This window comes from Chanos chanos, chromosome 16 (assembly GCF_902362185.1).
Source record: "Chanos chanos chromosome 16, fChaCha1.1, whole genome shotgun sequence".
Taxonomy (NCBI): domain Eukaryota; kingdom Metazoa; phylum Chordata; class Actinopteri; order Gonorynchiformes; family Chanidae; genus Chanos; species Chanos chanos.
This window is the reverse complement of record NC_044510.1, coordinates 8,265,214-8,278,981: the sequence shown is the minus strand read 5'-3', so window position 1 is coordinate 8,278,981 and position 13,768 is coordinate 8,265,214. Positions and strand designations below refer to the sequence as shown.

Below are 13,768 nucleotides of genomic sequence, written 5' to 3'. Positions count from 1 at the left end.
TGTACCCTTTTAAAACATTTAGTGTACACATGAACTAATTATTGGAAAGGAGGTTATTTTTTCGGTGCAGTTTGTTTGTCAGCAGGATTACGGAAAAATTGCTGAGCCAAGAAATTTCATGAAATTTGGTGAAGGGGTGTAGCATGGGCCCAGGAAGGACTAATTACATTTTGGAGCAGATCCGAGTCACAGGATGGATCCATGTATCAAGGGTGTAGGTTTGGTCTCAACATTGATGGGAACACCTGGTGTCTTCCTCACTTAGCTTACGTGCACATCGAGTTGACGTGGGCTTTGGCGCTTCTTACAACCCGATGTAGCTACAGCCTCTCACACACGTTAGCAAGAAACGGCAAAGCCAGTCCTATTAGCGACATTGGGTTAGGGAGCTGGGGCTCGCGTAGTAGTGAACACGATCTGTTAACCATTTGTGTACCAAATACATTGACTGATGGACAACAGTGGTGATATTTTAATTTTTGGATCAGCATTATTGCTAGGGACAATTCAGTAGTTGCTGGATATTGGTAGGGACATGTCCTTACCGTCCTTACCCGATTCTACACCCTGGTCACGTATTATTCTCCACCGACGTTAACATTGCGAGATAGGGCACATGGCCTTGGCGGAGGTCTTCGCTTTCTGAGTGCCCCTCTAGTTTCGTGTAAAATTGAAAACTATGAAATATGAAATAAATTGAAAACTATGAAAACGTATAGCACACACACAGTGTCGCCCGCTGTAACAGCAGGGTTGTAAAAAAATGTAAATGTAAAACACCGTGATTGCATACACAAGCTGTGAATAGTGAATTTGTGGGCAGTGGGCAGCATTCCTTGCGCCCAGGGAGTGTTAGGGTTAGGTGCCTTGCTCAAGGGCACACAGCCACAAGCCACACAGCCTCTAACCCTCCAGTCACAAGCCCGGTTCTGTAACCTTTAGACCACGGCTGCCCGAAAATGTGGTTAGAGATGCCATGAAGTAGGTGGCAATGCCTTAACTGTATGTGTGTTGAAGGTCACTAGGACCTCCTCCATCCTTGTCAAGGGGAGTGCTAACCTTCTCTCCTTTCATACAACACATGTAAAATATATACAATGGAAACCGCTTATAGTGATCGCGTCTGTCTGGGTGACTGCTATAAGCGGACGAACCTTATAACCGATTTTTTTTCTTCTTCTTTATTTCTCATGCATAATACCATCTGTATATTTATTACATTAATATAAAGTAATGAAACGGACAGCATCGTGTTATATGGAATTTTTTGGACCCTTTCAAAATACAGTAGGCCTACAGCTGTTTTAAACGCTTTTCAAATTACAGTACTGTACAAATGATATTACTGAATTTGTACAATTCAAATACACTACAATACAGTACAGTACTGTATATGAAATATAACTTATTGTTGTTCAAATTATGATTAGGCTATAGCCTAAAACGTAAAAGTAATGTGCGGTTTACAAAATACAATAACGTCAGTGGTGCAAATACAGGGTAAGCCACGGCTTGGCCTGGGTTTCAGTGCATTTCTCAATTTTGAACGGAATTGAAAATAAAGTGTAGGCTATCAGTACCAAACTGGTAGCAGACTTTGAAATCAAACTTATCCGTAAGATATTCTGAGGAACACCAAGTTTCGCTGCTGCATCTCGTCGGCCGTTTTTTTTGGCAGTCTGTTATAAGCTACGATGAGTCTAACGTTTGTCACTGAGAGAAAACGACTTTCTTTTTCCCCCGTCATGATTTCTGTGCACGCAGCATTAGCCCCAAGTGGTTAGCCCAGGAGCAGGGGTGGGATGGGGTGGGGTGGGGGGAGCGATGTCTCCCCAGCCTCCCCACAAACTCTGCGTATGGAAGGCATCTTTTTCATTGTTTCATGTATTCATCCATTTATGAATGCGCTTCAGAATGAACGCTCCCTGCGACAGGAAATTGTGGGGTTTTTTTTCCCCCTCTTGCAAGAACAGCATCAAACTGGTTCCATCTGGCCACATTCATCTGTAGGCCTAACATTTGAGAATCGGTTCATTCAAGCCACTGAGTGCGTCGTAGACTTTAGAACAAAATCATATTTTGGTTACTTTCATTTTTTTTTCAAAATGAATTTTATGTTGAATAAACTGTTGTATGGTAAACTGTACTTTAAGTAGTGAGTGGTGTAACAGTGGTGGAATGCTAGTGCTAACTTTAGAGTTGAAGTGAACTTTTTTCATCTTATCACAGCTCCTGTTAGAGTATTGAAAGTTCATGTGATAAAGAGTTTGCAAAATTTCAGTTTTTCTAAAAACCGTTTCAAACGTTTTTTCCCCCCCTTCGAGCCAATGTGGTGTTTTCACAGGGACCACCTCAATCAGAGAACAGGACTTGTACCAGTGTTCCTTTGATGTGGTGTCATTTCTCAAGTGCATACAGTAAGACTGTGATTCAAACAAAAATGTGTCATTGAGGATTCAGAGTATCCGCTGGTAACATTTTTCCTAGCTACCGTGCCCACCACACCAAAATCTTTGCCGAGACGGCAAAAAACCCCCCAAACAAACAAACAAAAAAAATCAGTCCAACCAATCAGTCGTCTAATTCAACACCTTGGTGACTCGCCCGGGAAGCCCGATTTCCAACCCCGCCCCCTGCGCATGCGTTACGGAATTCGGCAAGTTAACGGCACTAATAGGCTATATAACGTTGTCATTTAGGAGACGCTCTTATAAAGCTCTGACAAAATGAGCTTACTTAGGTATTTCCCAAGGAAAAGAAAAACAGACGAGGTAGGTAAACAGAGCAGGTTATTTAGTTAGGTGGGGGGTGACGACGCGTCTCTCTCTCCTCGCTCTCTTAGGTCCAGGCTGGGTTAGCCTAGCTCTTATCCCGGCTCTCTTCCCTTTCAGTAACAGCCTTTAAGTAACTACTGTATTGCAACCTGAGTTCATCTACACACTTTATGGCTGACTAAAGTAACATGACTACCGCTAATGGCATAGACTTTTCTGTGGCTGGCGAAAACGTGCTGTTACTTCTCTCACACACCAGGAGAGACTGACTTCCCACTAAAAACCTGCTAAGTCACACTGAGTCACACACACAGGTGTAGTCAGGCTGTTGTTGCGTTGTTGAGGGAAGCACTGGAGACAGGCGAACTGCTGAGGAGTTAATTTAGCAACCGATAAAAAAACGTAGTTATATACCTGAAAAATAACTAGCCTATATTAATTCACATAATAATTAAGTTAGTACCTTCTTAACATTTGCTACTGTCTCTTTGTGAACCAGGTCCTGTGTGAACACGTGAGAATGTTTCTCAGCCAGCATCTGGATATGACTCATCCTTCAGAGGAAAATGAGCTTCACTCTATTTGGCAGTTACAGTAAGAATTCCTCTCACGCCACTGCTATAGGTTTGTTTTTTGTGGGGGTTTTTTACATATATAATTCCTTTAAACAGTGTTCTTTTTTGTTTGCCAAGTTTGTTTGTTTGTTTGTTTGTCTGTTGTGCTTCCACTTACATATTAAAAACGTAACAACAACATGGCAGCTCTCCCTCTCTCTGCAGTCGGCACGTTTTCACACACTCCTAGTCCCTCTGGAAATAAGAGGTGGAGTGGGAATTCTGGAAACTTTAATTCCTGGTGATTGAGCGTCCTGCAGGTAGCCTTGGGAATTTCTTGGATTAGCCTGATACCCTCTACTCATTGTTTATTAAAGACAACTATAGTAGATGGAACTGTGTCTGCTTATAGGGGATGCAAACACTTAAAATGTATGGAGTGCAAACAGATCTTCCCAGTACCCTGGTTTTTTGCCTCATACCCTGTTCTGCCAGATTGTATGGGTGGAATATCTGGGGGGGTCGGGGGTTTGTCAGCTTTTGACCTTAATTCAACTCAAGCTGCCCACAGATCTCGGTCTCTCTTCTTCAAACAAGCAAAAAAAAAAAAAAACCCTGCTCGTCCTCTCGTAGACCCAAACAAACAAAAAACACAGACGATTACTTGCCTCAATACTTGTTCTGTCAGATTTTTTTTTTATTTTTGTCTTTTTTTTTTTTTTACAAATGACCACTTTTGCAATTTCAGTGCTCTGTCGTTAACCCTCTATGCACGTCAGGACTGTTTATAATAACTCAGGTCAACATTATAACATTAACATTGCATAAATGTGCTCTTCACGCCATACTTAGTGAAAACCACCATACTTAGTGAAAACCAGTCCAGTTCAATCGCAGAATTCAGTCCGGTTAGAAGTAGCCAAGCTCTCCATCCATGTAGCGGAAAACCTTATCTTTAAATCAACGAATAATCCAGATCAGGATTATGACTGCTACTTGGACATGTGCTTCAAATACCTATACAATAGTCCATATTTAAATGACCATAAAACACAAAACACAAACGCAATTATCCAACAAATGTATTTTATGAAAAGCAGTCAGCACGAATGAACTCTTTGCAACTCTTCGCAAACCGTGCGAACCGAACATAGAGGCTACAACGATAAAATAACACAAATAGCCTTGCTATCGACAATTAAATAGAGACAGTGGCCTACATTAAATGTATGTCCCTTTGCATTGCAAGGCCGACAAATTAAATAACTTGAAAATAGGCTAAATGAAGCAGTTAAATCCAAAATAATATACTTGCACCATCACTGTTTGTTTGTTTTTTTTCTTTTTTAAAGTTGGCGGAGGGATGTCTGCTTTGTCGTTTCAGAGTCGTGCTAAAATGCGGAGGTGCGGTGAGTCAAAGCACAGGGCAGTCGCTATAGAGAGCGCACGGCGGCCTATAGGCTTTTGATCTCCTGCAACGCTTAGTCAGAGGATGTAACAGCGGAGAGAAAAACCAAACTCTTGCGTAATATGAGTTTATATTTAAGTTGTCTTGGCGTCGTATTTTATGGGTCACACAATATGAGGCTATTTAATATGCTGTTCATGAATTTCTTTATTTAGTTATTTGGCATATTTCCCACCGGACATTTTGGCCGTTGATATCTTCATCTGGCGGACAGCTACGCGCGATGCCGGCTAACGTAAACCCTGCTCATCACAAAACCAAAACGTTGTCAGTTTAAGCCTAAATTAGGGCTTCGACGATAAGTCCAGGTAATCAATGACGCAACGACGAAAATGCGTCTGCGGCAGTATTTTGCACCGTTTTTTAATTTTTATGAATTTACCTTATTGACTTGCAAAAGCACTTCAGTTCATTATATACAAACGTTTTTCTTCAGTATCACTACGTAATTGCTGCTAGGGCTCTCACCAGCGACCGTTCTTCTATAGATTAATCTGCCGGCTAAATCGAATCGAATTTACCTGCGCCCCAAGAGGACGTCAGAAAAGGCCATGTCTGATCGTGCTCTCACCCATCTCCGTACACCACTCCCGTGTCGCCCCCCCCCCCCCCCCCCGTGTTAATCCCCGCAGGCTACGTGGGATATTCTGCACTCAGCAGAGAGAAAACGTGAACGAATCCCGAGGCGTGGTCCCTCCCCCCACCACGTTTTTTTTCTCTCTATAATGTCATATTTACACCCAGAACAATGTGATAGAGCCATTAGGAGAGGAACTCTGGGCAGCAAGCAATAGTCTGCCCTCAAACCCCAGGAAGATGTCACAAATTGGGCAAGACAGCACATGCATGTGGAACTCCCTGAGTCCTTTATGAACAAGGGGGGAAAACCAAGGTACAGGGGGCGGTCTCAGCCTGGCCTGGTTGCCAGATCTTCCTCTTCCATGACTAGACAGTTTAGTCTCTCCAGTCTATCACATCCACACGTCCCATCAAGATCACTCAGGTCAGCTGAGCAGTTCCTTCTGGTTGTCCCAAAATCTAGGCTGAAGCACAGGGGAGATTGGGCCTTTGCAGCCCCCAAACTATGGAACGAGTTGCCTCTGCATGTGAGGCTGGCCCCCCGCTCTGCCTGTTTTTAAGTCCCGTCTTAAAACACACTTTCATTCCCTGGCTTTTAACTCAGTATCACAGTATTTTTCTTCCTTTTTTGGTCTTACTTCTTTTTACTGTCTTTTTTGTTTGTTTCGTTTCTGTTTTTTTGTTTTCCTTTTTATCTGGTTTCTGTGTTTTATTGTATTTTCATTTTATTCCCTGGCTTTTAAACTCAGCATGAGTATCAAATTCTCCTTTTGCTGGTCACATTTCTTCATTTCTACAGTCTTTTTATTTTCTTTTGCTCTTGTTTGTTTGTTTTTAACTGGTCTCTGTGTTTCAGAGTGATTTTGCATTTTTGATTGTGCAGCATTTTGGTCAACTATTGCTGTTTTTCAGTGTGCTCTATAAATCAATTTGACTTTGACTTTGACTTTAGTTCTTGCTCCAAAACGGTGAAATAATTTTTTCAAATGTTTGTGAGACCTGTTGAGTCCCTTACTTATTTTCTGTCAGTGACTGGAAAAAAAAAATCTCTCTGGATTGTTCCTGAACTCAAACCCAAACAATGAGAGTAGTAAATTTATTAAAGAATGAATAGGACTTAAATTGTCTACAGAATTTTTTTTGTATTTGAGGAAAACTGTGTTGTGTGTGTATATGTATGTATGTATGTATATATAGAATAGCATGCATAACAATGACATGCAGTTTCTATTAAATACATGTACACTGATTGAGAATAATAAAGTGTGAGGGAGCTTATAACTATGTGTGTGGGTTTCAATTTCCAGTTTTATCCTAAACCAAGTTATCTATTCTCTCTCTCTGACTCTCTCTCTCTCTCTCTCTCACACACACACATACACACACATATAGGACAGGCACCTATAACCAACATGTAATTTAATTTTTTTTTTTTTTAAGAAAAAGGATTTTTAGTATAAAATCTGGTGTTATTCCTGCTCTGTGGTTTAGTTACTGCTTGGTTCCTATACATTTGACCCACTGGGTTCGAGAAATCTGGGATTATTCTGGTTCTCTTCAATAAGTCTCCTAAAGTATTCTTGTACGGGTCCGTTCTCTTTGCTCCGCAAGCCTAAATAACTGCCAGCACACTCGGCTGTATGTCAGTATGGTGTTCATAATGTGTTGTTGTGTATTAATAGTTCAACAGTGAAGAGTTTTAAAGTTCACATTAAAACACGAGAGACATTGAAGTGAAAAAAAAAGCAAAACATCTGAAATATGTATGATTACAGTACCACTCTTCCCTCTCTGTACTATATATATATATATATATATCTATATACATATCTATATATATATCTATATCTATATCTATCTATCTATCTATATATATATATATATATATATATATATATATATATATTATGAGGGGATAAACAGGAAATAAATAAATATAATTCCTGAGTATATGCTACTCAAGGCACATGTTAAGACAAAATATGTGTTCAAGACCTGAGAGTCATAGTTTGAGTCCTCCTGTGCCACACTTTCTGACAGTAACTGGGTGTCAAGGATATGGCAGGTCTTGTCCCACTGCTATAAGGACCAAGACCATTCTCCCTTTTCTTCAGTAGAGGTCACATATTATAAGGCACCATTCTGGCTGCAGGCAGAGTTGAGTGGCAGTGCCCGCGTTTAAGTACATTGTACAGTTGGTTGATACTACGGAATACGAGATATGAACAAAGTGCAGTGATCGGTTTTTCACACGTGTTCATCTCGCTCACGCTGACTGAGCTGGCTTCCATCTGAGGAGGAAACCACTCAGATATAAAAACTGAACTGCCCAGTTTCAGTAGACAGAAGACCAAAAGGAGCGGTTTGATGAGTCTAAAATGTAACAGCCATATGAGAGTTTGTGAAGAGATTTCAACAGAGTGAGAATGCCATGGTGTTCTTCTAAACCTGTGTTTCTTCCTCACTGTCCACCTCAGAAGGAAAGAGCTGATTAAAAAACAAAGTAAGGAATGAGTCAAAGTAGCTACAACATGAATGGGCTTCAAACAAGAAATAAAATGCACTTACACTTATTACTGACATCATCTATTTAAAGTTGCTCAAAATATTAATATTTATAAATATTAGTATTTAAATTCATTATAATTCATATTAAATATGAATTCTTTATCAGTTTTCCTTCCAGACAACATCCAAACATCTTGTGCAGCCTTTTTGATATTTTAAAAAAGTTGAGTGTTTTGACAGAGGGTCATAATGAAACATGAAAAAGACTATAATCATTAACAGTAACAACATAAACACAGCTGACACTCCACAATGTATTATGAGTAGAACTGGTACCAGCCAGGTTTACGTGTCTTACCTGAAGGGCTCCATTCTGAGAAGGTCCATTACCATTCAAACGAACATCTGTTTCAGACAAATACACACAAACACATGGTAAAAGGATAGTTCTCTGATTACATAAATTGTAATATTGTTCATAAATGACGTGATTGATAAACCGAAAAATCACTTTGTTTTGCAGAACATAAATGTCTGACTAAGATATAAGCAGCCCCCAGATAGCTTTTCCTACACTTATCTGTTTCACTTTTTTTTTGGCGATGTTCAACATAAAACATTTATGTAAACTTTGTTGTAAAGTTCTGATACATACTCAACAGGACCTTGGAAAAGCAGTAACTATGAGGGAATGCTGTTAATATCTTTTGGTGGATTTTTTTAAGTATTCCTTGAGATCTATCCATAGGGGACTTTTTTGAGCTTATATCTTCTACTTCTCACTTTTACAAACTAGACACATAAAAACTATCAGGTTTGGGGGCTGCTCTGTGGGTGATAAAGGACATTTAATGGGAATTTAAAGCACAATATAAAACACTAGTAGTTCTCTTTTTGGAGTTATACAGGGTGTGAAGGCTCTTACTCCAACCGAACAGACCAAAGTTCAGCCAAAGTGTAGAAGTGTGGATTTGGGAGAGTTAGACTGGGAATGGAACAAACTCCTACTACGGCACTACCCTCAGCAATGAAAACTGTCAACCCAGAATTTATAGAAGAGTTCATTTGGAACAGACTAACTAACTGAAATGATTTGGAAGACATACTTTGGCTCTTCCACTTCCTGCACCTCCGTCTGCAGCAATAGACGAGAAAAAGAAGCAATGAGACAACTAGGACCGATACCACCAGCTTAATAGTGACCGATTTCCATTTCACATCAGGGCTGGAATTTTCTGAAAAGGGAAGACAAATATGTAATCGAAGTTCATTTTAAGACAGAAAGTGTACGGAGAACCTGTCTGTCCTTCGTCAGTGAGACTGACCTGGTTGTTTGGGCCTGGATGCCTCGGTGCTCGAACGACTGACGGGATTGGCTGCTTCACAGGTGTAGTTGCTCTCATCGGATTTGCTTATGTTCAGTGGGAGGCACGTGGTGCTGTTGAGACCAGAGCTGCTTTTGTTCGAGAGTATTTTACTGTTTCTGTACCAGGTTAGGTTGGCCACCCTACTGTCATTCACGCAGCACTCTACAAAGACCCCGTCTGGAGAGCTCTCTTTGTATTCGATGACCGGAGCGTGGACCGAAGCTATGAGACATGGAGCACATCACAAAAAACTCAAGTGAGCGGTACTTAAATAAGCCTTTATAAATAAGAAATGAAATGCGTTAAGATAAAGACACTTACGGAGAACATTTAAGAAATACGATTTATTCCAGTCGCACCACAGCAGGTATTTCCCAGTGTCCTCGGGTATCACATACTTAAAGTAGAGATTTTTACTCGAATTGTCCATCTGCAGCCTGTGCCTGTATTTCTCTGTAAAATTAGTGTCACCATTTTTGGCAATGATGTGAAAAGTTGCATTGGTCCAGGTCCCTGGGCACTGCTTTAATGTCTTATGATCAGAAGGCAGAGTTGTAGGTGTTCCCTCTTTTGCGTATATCACATGTGTATTGCCGTCGTTGAGGAAGACACCTGAAACAGAAAAAATGTTTTGCCTATTGAGTGAGAATAATTTCCAGCAGACGTACAGAATGGACTGTTTCAGTCTTCACTCAGACACAAGAACGCTGCTGATAAAATGGACTGAGTGAAATTCAACAAAAAAATTAATGTGTTTCACTGGTGACCTGTAATGGAACTCTCTCACACGCACGCGCTCATGCACATATATCGACGGCTTAGTATATATGTGGCAACCATTGTTGAAGTATTTGTTGAGGTCTGTCGGATGAGAGGCGAAACATCTTCAAGTCTGTAACACAAGCCCAGGTGCCGTTGTCTTACTACTCCGACAGAACACGGGACGGTAGGTTCGCTAAGAACGGGCCGCTGACCACCGGTGAGTATTTCCGTGCGGCAGCACAACTGCGTTACTGTCACATGATATCAGAGATGTTCTAAAATTTACAGCGTCTGCAACTGTTTTCGTTCATATCCATGACAACACGAGAATACATCCCCTCACCGTTGTACAAACAGAGATAATTAAGCATGTTTGTAGATGTCTGCCCTATCAATATCCTCTTTTTGAATTATAACGAACACAAAATGTACACTGTACGCATATCATCTGGATGAGTTCCTTTTTACGTAGACGTGTCCTTAGTTCTCTGACAATAACTTGAAGGGAATTTCAAAAACTATGAACATATGAGCTGACTTAGCGTTCGTCATTTCCGCCTTGACCCACTATATAGATACAATCCGGCACGCTCTTGTCCGATGGCACGATAAATGTGACAAGAAATATTGGTGACTGAGGTGACCAGGGACCTCTGGAAATTTCTCATGGAACATGCAAACTCCACACAGAAAGGACCCTGGCCGCCCAGCCGGGAATCAATCCCCGGGACCTTCTTGCTGTGAGGCGCCCCTGCACCCCACGCATATTCCAGACTACTTTTTTCTTCTGCTGCTGACATGATCGCTCGTCAGGGTACTGACTTTTAACATATCAAAAGTGCGTAACTGGAATCACAATGCCTGCGCATGCCAGTGGGTCACTTATGTACCTCATTAAGGTGTCATCATTGCTTGTTGTTTGTAAATATGGGAATGGAGGTAATGCAATATGGTTAGCTATCTACCATCTGGGCTGACAGTAAGAATGTGTGTACCTCTAGATCTGTTTCATGATTCGTGGTCAGAACCGCTCAGTGATTGACTGATTGCACAGTTTTCTCAGGTACATGCTTTTTCATTGCAACATTCTCCAGGGCATGATTTTCAAGCGATTTGTTTCACTGCTGACGATTCGTTCTCCATGTTTCAATGACTGACTGCAGCGTATCTTGTTAATTCACAAAATAAACATCAATTTACACTAAATCGTGAAATCCTGGGTCTATGTGTAATCTTCAAACCAAACGCTAGTGCAAGACCACATCCGTTACTAGTGAAAGTACTTACTGATGAGGATCAGACTGATGCGGATCAGAATTTTCTTCACTGCTGTCATAGCGCCGCTGTGATATTTCACAATAATAATCTGAAATGAGAAAAAACTTCAGTTAGTGATTCTATGTTGCCAAGTAACTGATTGAAGCTTACATTAATTGGAGTAGTGAAAATCTGTTTTACTTTAACGCAAACATAATTATTTAATTTTATACATTTTGTTTTTTACCTTTGGAAGCCAGTACCTCTACTGCCTGCTACCTTTTTTCTCGAATTTTTCGGCCCCTCTTTCACTTTTTGAAATTTTCTTATACATGGCTTTCGTCTGCTATCTCACTGCTGCGCTCTACTTTTGGATTAGTGTAGAATGTTAATTAACGCGTATTAACTAACATGCTGGTGATTGGCTAGTGAGGCCAGTCCCGGAACACACACGCAGCACGCTCTCATACGCACCCCGAATGACAGAGAGGGTCGGTAAAGAGACAGACCTGGCCGGTAAAAACTTTAGTGGATTTTTTGACGATCCACCGACCCAGTGGGATTTGTCCCGGTATGCCCGATAGCCAGTACACCAGCGTGTCATAATGACAAACCCAAGGATTTTTGGCAAACGGAGTTTGATACCCGAGCCGTTCAAAATGCCAAGAATCAGTTGCTAGATGCAGGGCTCCAGGCTCACCTTTTACATTGGTTGCACTGGTGCGCCTAACTTTTTCATTTAAGTGCACCAGCACACCCAAGATGTTTCACCGCACCTTTTGTCGCCACAATAATACATTTGAAGCGTTACCTTTTTTGTCAGTTCCCATACACATTGGTAATATCTTAACACATTATGTAAATAACTATGAACTGGAATAAAGGGGGGGGGGGGTGCTTCTGCTCTTCCGTCCACGCACCCGTCACGGCACAAGACATCAGACGTATTGCCAACGGACGGGACTGACGGGATGGGCGGGCCCAAAAGATGCAACCCCCCCCCCCCCCCATAGCGCTTGACGGGTTTGACTGACATCTATATAAACCAATTAACAAGTTTGGTTTCGCTTCTGTGGTCCCAGCGATGTAAGCCTTCACCAAGAGATAGCGGCTGGTTTTCCACCCAACACATTCGCTTAAGCATATTCATGAAAAATAGGCTGAGGAAATGTCTGTGCACGTTTCCATCACCTGTGTTATGCGGATTAAAAATGTACACTCTCCTCATCGCGGGGGGAGTTGTGAACAGCTGTTGGTTAAAAGCTTGTCTAGGGCAACTTTAATGAAAATACGTGATAAAATCGCAACAAACCCCTTGTTGATGCGACTAAACCTGCATCAACCAGTATCATTTTATCCTATGCTAATCACCTCTTTCCAGCGAATAAATTTCTTATGCGACCTAAAAGATTTGATGCAAAGTTTAAGCATGAATTTGCACTAAATAGTTAGATGCAAACCCAGATAGCGTTGTGACTGTTCTCTTTCTTACTCTCACTTTCGCCTAATCCTAATGTTCTGTTGTATTTTTTTCATTGCCCTGAATCACCAAGTTAAATTCCTGTGGCTTACATCGTAGGCTACATTTGGTGAATAAAGCGATTCTGATTTTGATTCTGACAGGGCATGCGTTTTACGCTACTTCTGGTTACGCTACACACATCGACAGACAGAGACAGACCTGCCAAATGTAAGAGGCACCGGTGCGACCAATAAAAATGTTTAGTCGTACTTGACAGATTTTTGGTCGCACTCTGAAGACATGAGATGTCTGAACAATTTAACCACTCAAAAATAATATAGCTTGGAATGCAAGCTGTTTACTGAGTTGTTTGTTTAGCTAAGGTACACAAACCGTGTTTAATGCGTTTTCATAAAATACTTGCCAAGATGCTCTGCCTATATGTTCTTTTCAAATTCCAGGACTACATTTAAACGTAAAAGTATTAATGACGTGTCCAGTTATAAATTTTATACGTTTTAAAGTTCTGGTAGCGACAGTGAAAAAAATCAAACTTGACAAGGCTCCTGTGTGCCTATCCTTTCTTTCTAGTTTCAGCGCAGAAGCGAGTTTACCTAGTTATCTCAAGAATGAATGAGAACTACATGCGATTTTGGCATTTCTCTCTCAAAACTTCCACTAGGGACTACGAAATTCCGTCCCCAGATTACGCTCGACTGTGTACTTAAAATCATACGTTCTCGACTTCTAAAATGTAAACGACTTGTTGAATTCATGTGAAATTCATTGCCTCTTTCTCAGCTTAGCTAGCTCGCTACAATACAGTTATCTTCCAAGTTATGGACCGTGATGGAACACTACTAGAAGTTCATCATTTTCAGTGAACTGTTAATGGTTGTGTCGCTGAACGCTTAGACTGCATAGACATAATGATGATGGGAAATGCTGAAACATGCAAGAGAACGTACCTCGTAGACGAGTTTTTAAGTTCTGAAGTTTAAGCCTTAATCATGCGGCCATCAGCGTGGTACATGTAA

At 41.0% G+C, this 13,768-nt stretch overlaps 1 non-coding gene across 1 annotated transcript; it reads right to left on the bottom strand.

Annotated features, from left to right (window-relative positions):
• Positions 1 to 953: 953 nt before the first annotated feature.
• LOC115829946 (U6atac minor spliceosomal RNA) lies at positions 954 to 1,081 on the bottom strand. The gene has a single exon (XR_004026019.1). It is a non-coding gene; the product is annotated as a U6atac minor spliceosomal RNA (small nuclear RNA).
• Positions 1,082 to 13,768: the final 12,687 nt, after the last annotated feature.